This window comes from Carlito syrichta, unplaced genomic scaffold (genome assembly GCF_000164805.1).
Source record: "Carlito syrichta isolate Samal-C Ts95f unplaced genomic scaffold, Tarsius_syrichta-2.0.1 Scaffold288191, whole genome shotgun sequence".
NCBI classification, from domain to species: Eukaryota; Metazoa; Chordata; class Mammalia; order Primates; family Tarsiidae; genus Carlito; species Carlito syrichta.
This window is the reverse complement of record NW_007232287.1, coordinates 115,351-127,068: the sequence shown is the minus strand read 5'-3', so window position 1 is coordinate 127,068 and position 11,718 is coordinate 115,351. Positions and strand designations below refer to the sequence as shown.

General features: G+C 42.8%; 1 protein-coding gene across 2 annotated transcripts in view; it reads left to right on the top strand.

The window, feature by feature from the left end:
* AEBP2 (AE binding protein 2) overlaps positions 1-11,718 on the top strand; it is an 81,064-nt gene that overhangs the window by 1,513 nt on the left and 67,833 nt on the right. The window lies entirely within an intron of this gene.

Genomic DNA, 11,718 nt, shown 5'->3' with positions numbered 1-11,718 from the left:
TTTTTTAACATGTTTCCCAGAAAAGTATAGTAATAGAATTTTTAAGTCAGTAGTGATTTCGATTTAAAAAGCTTTAAGTATTTTAAAGTTCTAGAAATCCCAATTCTTAAATGATCAAAAGTGAACAATTTAGTTTATATTTAAGGCTATGAGGAATGCGAAGTCCTGAGTATTTTGAAAGTCTGGCATTAGATTGTTTGACATTTACTTTAATATATAGTTAGGAAAATATAAAAAAATATTGGTTGAGGTAAAATCGAATGTACGAACCTTAGAAAAATTGTGCTGAACTGTGTAGTCATGGGCAGGAAGGAGAATGTCCTCAGAAAATTAAAAATTGATGTGAACTGCACAATGAAGAGCTTGCTATTTATCGTTTCTCTATATCCTCCTCCACTGATACCACTATGTATTTTAAAGTTGACATTAGTTTATACAATCAGCACCTACCAGTTTTTCATCTACCTGGAATATACACATTTATCTAATATTGCACAATTTTAAGTGTCTCCATTTCATCCTCATAACTGTGGTGCAAGATGTTATTTTGACTTCTTTTAACAGATGAAGAAGCAGTTGAGTGTCTTACTCAAGACAATAAATATAGTGTGGAAATGTTGAAGCTCGGTCTGAACAAAGCTTCTCAAGTCCCCTGAGATTTCCACTTGACAAAAGTTAGAACAATTCACCTTAAATACAAGTGGTATGTGTCAGAGTTTTATTTTTATTTTTTATTTTTTGAGTCGGAGTCTCACTCTGTCGCCCAGACTGGAGTGCAGTGGCTGTTCCCGGCCACCACAGCCTTGACCTGCTGGGCTCCGGTGATCCTTCCGCCTCAGCCTTCCAAGTAGCTGGAATTACAGGCGCGTGCTACCACGCCTGGCTGATTTTTTTGTAGAGATGAGGTCTCACCAAGTTGCCTAGGTGGGTCTCGAACTCGCGGGCTCAGGCAATCCACCTCAGCCTCTCAAAGCATTGGATTACAGGCTGAGCCACTGAGCCCGGCGAGAGTTTTGTTTTTAGTTAATATCTATGCTATATCACTTCAGGATTCAGTGAATTATTGATTAAATAGTATTTCAGAAAGTGGAGTTTTGGCTTTATTTGAAATTTATTAGATATTCACTTGGATGTTTAGTTTTTACATCATTTTTCAGAGTAAGGAGTGAAATGCAGATGTCACAAATCCAAATAAGGTTAAAACTTGGTTACCAAGCATATGTGCTTCTTAATGGTTAAGAAACTTTAAGATCACTGTTTTATTTTTACCATTTTAGGGCAATTTGTCACTGGTATAGAAAAGTTTTATTAGTGAAATTGGTTTGTGGTCTTGATTGTCTTAATTCTGAAATGCCTTTTTTTTTTTGCTAGTTACTCTGAATTTCAGAAGGATTCATAATTCTGATAAAATGTCCTGCAGATTACACCAATCTGGATTTTATAGGTAGATCTTATGATAGAAGTCTTTATTTGTAACTGATGGAAGGATATTGTAGGTTTAATGTGCTTTTAAAAATTTTTAGCCGGGCTCGATGGCTCAGCCTGTAATCCCACGCCTTTGGGAGGCTGAGGTGAGTGGATTACCTGAGCCCGCGGGTTCGAGACCCACTTGGGCAGTGAGACCTCATCTGTACAATAAATCTAAAAATCAGCCAGGCATGGTAGCTCATGCCTGTAATTCGCCTACTCGGAAGACTGAGGTGGAAGGATCGCCGGAGCCCAGCAGGTCGAGGCTGCAGTGGCTGGGAGCAGTGGCCAGGAGCGGCCACTGCACTCCAGTCTGGGCGACCGAATGAGACTCCAACTCAAAAAAAAAAATTTTTTTTAGGCATTTTTATTACAAGGCCTCTACTAAAATTTTGTTTCAGTTAGAATGTTCATTCAGTTTTTTTGGCATTTTGAAATATATTGTACTTGAGTTTCTCAGTATGCTTAAGAATTTGTTGAAATCTTTTAAATCTTTTAAAGTGCTACTTTCAAAAAAAGAATTAAATATTAAGATGTAGATATTAGAGGCTATGACCTAAGGTGTCATTTACAAACTTGTACTGAAAGGTCGTGTGATGAAAATTGGCTAATTGGTAGGAAAAAAGTTGATTCCCTCCCAGGAGAAAATTGTTGAAAACCAGTGTAAGTTTATAAATGTGATTATTTTGGTAAATTTAGAATAACTTGATGTTGATCTGTAATTTTATTTTTACTGGTTTTATAGATAGTAAATCTTTTCTTTGGGGGAGGTGCTGTGTGAAACCACTAAAAACTAGCTTTTACTTTGAGCTTAAGCATAAGTACTTTTTTGTCTTTGGTGAAGCTTGAGTACTTCTGTGGTTTTTTTTTCTTGAGTCAGTGTCTCACTCCGTTGCCCAGGCTGGAGTGCAGTGACATGCTCACGGCCACGGCCACCGCAGCCTTCACCTGCTGGGCTCAGGCAATCCTTCCGCCTCAGCCTTCCAGGTAGCTGGAACTGCAGGCCTGCACTGCCATGCCCGGCTAATATATTTTTTTTTTTTTGTAGAGATGAGGTTTCACCAAGTTGCCCAGGCTGATCTCGAACCCCTGAGCTCAGGCAGTCCTCTGACCTCGGTCTCCCAAAGTGCTGGGATTACAGGCTTGAGCCACTGTGCTTGGCTTTTAAGTACTTTTAAAATAAAAATTACTCCCGTTTAGGTTATTTTCAGAGGATAAATCAATTTAAGAGTTTAAAAATTTTTTATATTAATTTTTTAGCACAGTGTCATATAAAGAGTTTGATTTGGAGTCTCACTCTGTCACCCAGGCTGGAGTGCAGTGACTGCTCCCGGCCACTGCAACCTCGACCTACTGGGTTCCGGCGATCCTTCCGCCTCAACCTTCCAAGTAGCTGGAGCTACAGGCGCACGCCACCATACCTGGCTAATTTTTGATTTATTGTAGAAATGAGGTCTCGTCAAGTTGCCCAGGTGGGTCTCGAACCCATGGGCTCCCAAAGCATGGGATTACAGGCTGAGCCACTGAGCCCGGCTCATATAAAGAGTTAAAAAATTTGTATGAATGAGTCAGCCAAAGAGTAATTAAATGTTAAACTTCTGAACATGCTAAAAAGTTAATGCCAAGAAATAGAAGATATAACCTCACTTTCAAGTAGTAAATTAGCTTTTAAATGAAATTTTAGATTTTAAAATGCCTATAACATTTTAGTTTACAAATTAGAACAAGGTAATTGAATAGATAATACATTGAAAGTACTCTTACCTTATCTATATAAGTGAGCTGGTAATAGCAGCCTCTATTTTGTGATATATATCCTCTTATGGATATGTGTGTATGTATATAGCATATATTTTGTGAATATATATTGGTTTTTTTTCCTACAACTAGAATATAAACCATACCTTAGTAAATTTAAGGTCACTTTAAGCATTTGTGGATAGATCAGGTATCAAGTGAAAAGTTGTTGTGTAAGGATGGGGGTAATGGCCAGGTCATATCCAAGTTGAGTATTGCTTACTTGAAACGCTTGGGACCAGGAGTACTTTGGGTTTTGGAATACTTGCATATATACATAAGGAGATAAGCAGTCATTTTCTTTCTTTCTTTTTTTTTTTTTTGAGTTGGAGTCTCACCTCTGTTGCCCAGACTGGAGTGCTGTGGCATGCTCACAGCCACCACAGCCTCAACTTGCTGGGCTTAGGCAATTCTTTCGCCTCAGCCTTCTAAGTAGCTGGATCTACAGGTGCGTGCTATCATGCCTAACTAAGTTTTTAAATTTATTGTAGAGACAAGGTCTTATTAAGTTGCCCGGGCTGGTCTTGAACCCCTGGGCTCAGGCAGTCCTCTTGCTTCAGCCTCACAAAGTGCTGGGATTACAAGATTGAGTCACTGCCCCCAGTTTAGCAGTCATTTTCTTATACTTACTCACACATAAGTACTTAACAGTAAAACATAGGACATACCATTAGTGTAGTGAAAAAAAATTTGCTTAGAGTAACTAAGTAGTACAGTAGTCATCACCAGAATACCTGTATCAGCTCTTAAACAGGCTTTGGATTTTTGTGATAGGAATGTGCAGTCTGTAGTATGAAAGTTAATGGTCAGTGAAGGCCACAGGCCCTTAACATTTTGTGGGTCAAAATTTGGACTCCCAGCCCTATGTGTTGCAAACTTGGAGGAGTGACTAAGATTGCTTTGACATTGGGAATACTGACTTATTTATATTGCTTAATTGTCCAGTAGTATGATGGGAGGATCTTCTTCCAGTAGAGACTAAACTTTTAAATTGTGTTTTTTTGCTTGAGACGGAGTCTCACTCTGTTGTCTAGGCTGGAGTGCAGTGGCACACTGACGGCCACCGCAGCCTCGACATACTGGAGTCACGCTATCTTTCTGCCTCAGCCTTCCATGTAGCTGGAACCACAGGCATGCATTACCATGCCTGGCTTGTATTTTTTGATTTATTGTAGAAACAAGGTCTTACCAAGTTGCACAGGGTGGTCTTGAACTCTTGAGCTCAGGCAGTCTTCCCACCCTCGCCTCCCAAAGTGCTGGGATTACATGCTTGAGCCACCTTGCCTGGCCTAACTTTGTTTTTTTGAGTTGGAGTCTCACTCTGTCGCCCAGACTGGAGTGCAGTGGCTGCTCCCGGCCACCGCAGCCCCGACCTGCTGAGCCCCGACCTGCTGGGCTCCGGCGATCCTTCCGCCTCAGCCTTCCGAGTAGCTGGAATTACAGGCACGCGCTCCCACGCCAGGCTGATTTTTGATTTATTGTAGAGATGAGGTCTCACCAAGTTGCCCAGGCGGGTCTCGAACCTGCGGGCTCAGGCAGTCCACTCACCTCAGCCTCCCAAGGCACGAGATTACAGGCTGAGCCACTGAGCCCGGCTCAATATTGAATTTATATGGAGCGATTCCAAAGGAGCGTTTTTTTTTGAGTTGTAGTCTTAATCTGTCATCCAGGCTGGAGTGCAGTGGCATGCTCATGGCCACCACTGCTGCCTCAACTGCTGGGTCCAGATAATCCTTCCGCCTCAGCCTTCCAAGTAGCTGGAAGTGTGAGTGTGTGCCACCACACCTGGCTAATTTTTTGATTTATTATAGAGACGAGGTCTCCCCAAGTTGCCTAGGCTGTTCTTAAACCCCTGAGCTCAGGCAATCCTCTCGCCTCCACCTCCCAAAATGCTGGGATTACAGGCGTGACCCACTGCACCCAGCTAGGAGTCACTTTACTTTTAAGAAATGTTAAGATTTCTTGACATGAGGTCAGCTAGGGAACCCTGTATGTAGGCTAAGCTACTATCAAGCACAGATATTTACTATGTGCGGGGCCTTTTTTTTCTTTTTTGAGTTGTAGTCTCACTCTGTCACCCAAGCTGGAGTTCAGTGTCATGCTCACAGCCACCATGGCCTCGATCTGCTGGGCTCAGGCGATCCTTCTGCCTCAACCCCATCCTAGTAGCTGGAACTACAGGCATGTGTCACTGTGCCAGGCTTATTTTTTGATTTATTGTAGAATGAGGGCTTACCAAGTTGCTCAGGCTGGTCTCGAACCCGTGGGCCCAGGCAATCCTCTCACCTCGGCCTCCCAAAATACTTGGATTATAGTTGTGAGCCACTGTGCCCGGCCTTGTGCAGGACTTTTTACTGAGTCTTGTGGGAGATAGGAAGACAGAATACCTCCCACTTCATCCATCTTGCATAGTGCGCTTAGGTTTTTAATTATAAGGTGAATGGTTTGCCATAGTTCCAAGCAGAAAGTTCTGTTGACTCTAATGTAAACAGAGTTAGAGATTTCATATCTTGTTTGTTGTATTAATTATATGTTGCTGGGTAACAGATTTTCCCCAAATGTAGTGACTTAGAGGCTCAGGGTCTCTTGGGGTTGCAGTTCAGTAGTGTAGTCTTCTGAAGGCTTGATTGGGTTGGAAATGCAATTCCAAGATGGCTCACTTATATAGTTCTTGGGCAGCAAGCCTTAGCTCACCAAGTCTTCACTTCTGTTACTTCGTTAGGCTGTTTGTGTGTCCTTAGGACATAGTAGTTCATTTCTCACAGAGCAAATGATCTGAGGGAGAACAAGGAGGAAGTCACAGTGCCTTTTTATGACCTAAATACACCTGCTCACGTTTTTTTCATCAAATATCTTCACTAGGCAGAGAAGCTTTTCCTGTTTTTATTCATGCTCTCATACGTGATAGCTGCTTCACATTTTTGTTGACTGAGACAAACCCTTTAAGTCCATCAGAATGCCACAATGAATGCTTTCCTGTCTTTCTTCAACTTGAGTTTAACTTTTTTGTCCTCTTTTTTTTTTTTTGAGTCATAGTCTCCTGTCTAGGCTGTAGTCTAATAGTGTCGTGGCATGATCACAGCTCGCCGTAGCCTCCAGCTTCTGGGCTTAGGCGATCCTACCACCTCAGCCTTCTAAGTAGCTGGGACTACACGTGCATGCCACCATGCCCAGTTAAATTTTTGACTTTTTCTTTCTTTTATTTTTTTTTTGTCAGAGTCTCACTCTGTCACCCAGGCTGGAGTGCAGTGGCACACTCATGGTCACCCCAGTGTCAACCTGCTCGGCTCCAGCGATCTTTCTGCCTCAGCCTTCCAAGTAGCCGGAACTACAGGCGTGCGCTACCACGCCCAGCTAATTTTTTATTTGTCACAGAGAGGAGCTCTTGGTATGTTGCCTGGACTGGTCTTGAACCTGCAGGCTCAAGCAGTTCACTTCCTCGGCCTCCCAAACTGCTGGGATTACAGGCTGAGCCACTGAGCCCAGCCGACTTTTTCTTTTTTTGTAGAGACGAGGTCTCATAATGTTACCCAGGCTGGTCTCTAACTCCTGGGCTCCCCCGATGCTCCTGCCCCTCCTAAAGTGTTGGGGTTACAGGCGTGAGCCACCATATCCTCCTCCTTTGTCCTTTAATTTCCTTGTTTGTGTTCCTCCTCCCTTCCTCCCCCTTTATGGCGCTGTTCTATAGTTGGAGGGATGTAGAATATTGCAGTGTAAAGAATTGTAATCTGGTATCAAAAAACAAAGTTCAGGCCTTTGGCATGCCATTGCCAGGTTATTGCCATGCTAAGGTATGGTGTGGCCACGTCATGTTCGGGCTGTGGCCAGGCCATGTTTCCTGATTTTGGCCTCCGCTTCTACCTTGGGCACGTGAATCTCCTCTTTCTCTCTCTCTCATTTTCTTTATAAACAAACTATTTTTTTCTTTTTTTTTTTTTTTTTGAGTTGGAGTCTCACTCTGTTGCTCAGTCTGGAGTGCAGTGGCCGCTCCCGGCCACCACAGCCTCACCTGCTGGGCTCCGGCGATCCTTCCGCCTCAGGCTTCCGAGTAGCTGGAACTACAGGTGCGCACTAAGACACCCGGCTAATTTTTTGATTTATTGTAGAGATGAGGTCTCGCCAAGTTGCCCAGGGGGGTCTCAAACCCGCGGACTTGGGCAATCCACTCACCTCGGCCACCCAAAGCGCGCTGGGATTACAGGCTGAACCACTGATCTTGGCCCCTATTTTTTTTTTTTTTTTTTGAGTTGGAGTCTCACTCTGTCACCCAGACTGGAGTGCAGTGGCCGCTCCCGGCCACCGCAGCCTCAACCTGCTGGGCTCCGGCGATTCTCCCGCCTCAGCCTTCCAAGTGGCCGGAATTACAGGCATCGCTACCACGCCCGGCTGATTTTTTGATTTATTGTAGAGATGAGGTCTCGCTGCCCAGGTGGATCTCGAACCCGCGGGCTCAGGCAGTCCACTCACCTCAGCCTCCCAAAGCGCGGGATTACAGGCTGAGCCACCGAGCCCGGCTCCTATTTTCTAATCTTAAAAAAAATACAGTTCGAATCTTAATATTGCTACTTATTACAATTTTGTGTAATACCTTTGAATCTTAGTTCACCACTGCAAAACAGCTAGGAATTACCCTGAAGTGTTGTTCTAAGGTGCGGATGAAATAATTTCTATTAAAGAGTCCTTTGAACTGTTCTAATGTTATTCCATGTTATTTGAGTGCTTACTTCATCTTTTCTGCTGTGGAATGGTAAGGGCAGGACAGTTTTGCTTATTTAGATCTTTGTAAATATCTAACATAGTACTTTGGGTTGGGTGAATACTCAACTTTATTGCTATTAAATTGAAACACCTAACAATAGGATTTATTTAACATCTTACCACTTTAGCTCTCTCATCTATAAAAGGGGGCAATAGTGGTTCCAATTACTCCACAATTACTTGTGGAGTATTTGGCACATAATTTATTACGCATTTAGTGTGTGATAGGTGTCTACCCTGCAGATATATGTAGAATCTCCATTTTGTGTCAGGCACTATTCTAGATGCTGAGGATACAACAGTGTATAAAACAAAGTACTCGGGTAGCAGAGAGAGACACTGCACAACTGAATTGATAATAGTTAGTAATGACCTGTTGTTATGAAGCAGTATAGGATCTGGAATGCCAAAGAGTATACCACATTTTTAAATATATGGCAATCTGCAAATGAGTGTTGGAGAAATTTGCAAAAGAATATGATAGACCAGAATGTTTCATTGCAAAATCTACATTTGAATCCATTTCCTTTAACATATATAGGTACTTTGTGTCATTGTAGTCCAGGCTGGAGTGCAGTGGCGAGCTGCTCATGGCCACCTCAGCCACAAACTCCTGGGCTCAAGCGGTCCTTCTGCCTCAGCCTTCTGAGTAGTTGGACTACAGGCACACACCACCAAGCCTGGCTCCTTTTCTGACTTTTTTTTGTAGAGACTAGTTTTTGCTGTGTTGTCTAGACTGGTCTTGAAACTCCTGGACCTTGAGCCCATGGGTTCAAGACCAGCCTGGGCAAATTGGTGAGACCTCATCTCTACAATAAATGAAAAACTTAGATGGGCATGGTGGTGTGTGCTTGTAGTTCCAGCTACTTGGAAGGCTGAGGTGGAAGGATTGCCTGAACCCAGCATGTCAAGGCTGCAGTGGCCAGGAGCGTGCCACTGCCCTCCAGCCTGGGTGACAGAATGAGACTCCAACTAACTAAAAAAACCAAAAAGACAAACAAAAAAAACCCTTCTGGGCTTGAGCGATTCTCCTGCCTTAGCTTCCCAGTTTTAGGATTACAGGTGTGAGCTATTGTACCCTGCCTGTAGAACTGTTCAGTCTTTTTTTTTTTGAGTGAGAGTCTTACTTCATTGCCCGGGCTGGAGTGCAGTGGCATACTCACGGCCACCCCAGCGTCAACTTGCTGGGCTCAGGCGATCCTTCCGCCCCAGCCTTCCAAGTAGCTGGAACTACAGGTGTGTGCTATCACACCCAGCTAATTTTTGATTTACTGTAGAGGTGAAGTCTCAGTTGCCCAGGCAGGTCTTGAACCCATGGGCTCAGGCAGTCTTCTCACCTTGGCCTCCCAAATTGCTGGGATTATATAGGCTTGAGCCACCTGCCCAGCCGGCATTTTACTCTTTAATTTGATGCTTTCAAGTCCCTGTTTTCAAGTCCCTGACTTGCTTTCTAGTTTTTATTTATATTTGTTTCCAAGAAGATGAAATGTCATCAGTTTGAGAAGACACTAAGATTTTAGAAGTGTTAGTACTTTTCAGCAAAAACGTTTACTAGTTCAGTCTAATTTATAAAAGTTTTTGTCATTTTATATAAATACTTTTTAAAGTAGAGTAGATAATTTAAATTGCCATTTTTTTTTTTTAGTTTGAATTAACCTTGGAAATTGTTACTTGGACATGTCTTGAGGTATTGAAATCAATGACTGTAGTCATTCTTGTCAGAAACATGTATACAGAAAACATCTTGATAAGATTTTTTTTATTATTTAACACTGATTTTATGAAGCTTTCAAATAAATATAGCTGCTTCTTTATAAAATGGGTGGTGTCTTCCTAGCAGATGTTATTAATACATACCATCTTTGTTTATACACATTTTTCTGGAAATTTATTTATTTATTTATGAGTTGGAGTTTTACTCTGTTGCTTAGGCTGGAGAGCAGTGGCATGCTCAGGGGCACGAAGGCCTCAACCTACTAGGCTCAGGCGATCCTTTTGCCTCAGCTTTTCAGGTAGCTGGAACTACATGCACGTGCCACCACGCTTGGCTAACTTTTTGATTTATTGTAGAGATGAAGTATCACCAAGTCGCCCAGGTTGATACTGAACCCATGGCTCAGGCAATCCTCTCCCCACAGCCTCTCAAAGTGCTGGGATTATAAGTGTGAGTCACCATGCCTGGCTTCTGGAAATATATATATTTTGAGTTGGAGTCTCACTCTGTCGCCCAGACTGGAGTGCAGTGGCCGCTCCCGGCCACCGCAGCCTCGACCTGCTGGGCTCCGGCGATCCTTCCGCTTAGCCTTCCAAGTAACTGGAACTACAGGTGTGCGCTACCACGCCCAGCTAATTTTTTGATTTATTGTAGAGATGAGGTCTCGCGAAGTTGTCCAGGCGGGTCTCGAACCCGCGGTCTCAGGCAATCCACTCACCTCGGCCTCCCAAAGGCACGGGATTACAGGCTGAGCCACCGAGACCGGCTGGAAATATTTTTAATGGGATAAAATATAACTTCTTATAGTGTAATTGTATTGAAGTGGAATGTTTCTAGCATTAGGTCTTTTTGAAAATACTAACTGCTTGTAGATCTCTGAAGCTGAATAAAATGTGGATGGAGTAATCTTAAAGAGCGACAGATTTGGTATGAGAGGCAAATTTAAAGTAACATGCACAGTGCATAGTGGTGATCAAATAACGTAGCCTACTTGTTTTCCATTGACTATATTTCATCATTATTGCGTAGAGTCCCTTTTGGCTAATTTAGTAAATGCTGTGTCTTTGGAAAAACATCTTTTGTGTTATCCATAGAAATAATTATGGGATAGAGAGTAGCTTTTTTTCTTGATTATAAAAATTCACTTTAGATTTTTAAATTACAATGATAGTAGCTTGTAATAATGGTAATAATATCTTGGTTTTGGCTAATGATTTTTAATGTGCCTCCAATCAATTTTTTATGATGATCTCGATGTGAGAAAACCATATATTTTACTTGCCTTGAAAGTACACCGGGCGCAGTGAATCAAGTCTGCAATTCCTGCACTTTGGGAGGCGGAGGTGAGAGCATTGCCTGAGGTCAGGGGTTCAAAGACCATCCTGGACAACTTGGTAAGACCTCGTCTCTACAATAAATAAATAAAAAAAATAAGCCCGGCAGGGTAGTGTGTGCCTATAGTTCCAACTACTTCAAAGGCTGAAGCAGAAGGATCACCTGAGCCCAGCAGATTGAGACTGCAGTGGCCATGAGTGTACCTCTGCACTCCAGCCTGGGCAACAAAGTGAGACTCTGACTCAAAGAAAAAACAAAAACAAAAACCAAAAAATCCGATTTAATTTATCACTAAAAACCAAACATGTGTAAGACATTGGCTAGGTTTGGGAGTTTACTCTAAATAAGGGTTTATGAATGAGGTGGCAGTACAAATTAACTGGATCATATGGGAGCAGAATTTCCCTTAGGCAAATAAAAAGGGCCTTAGGAACTCATACCTAAGATGCATATAATAAAATAATAACCCGGGCTTGATGGCTCAGCGTGTAATCCCGTGCCTTTGGGAGGCTGAGGTGAGTGGATTGCCTGAGCCCGCAGGTTCGAGACCCGCCTGGGCGGGGAGACCTTATCTCTACAATAAATCAAAAAATCAGCCGGGCGTGGTAGCACATGCCTGTAGTTCCAGCTACTTGGAAGGCTGAGGC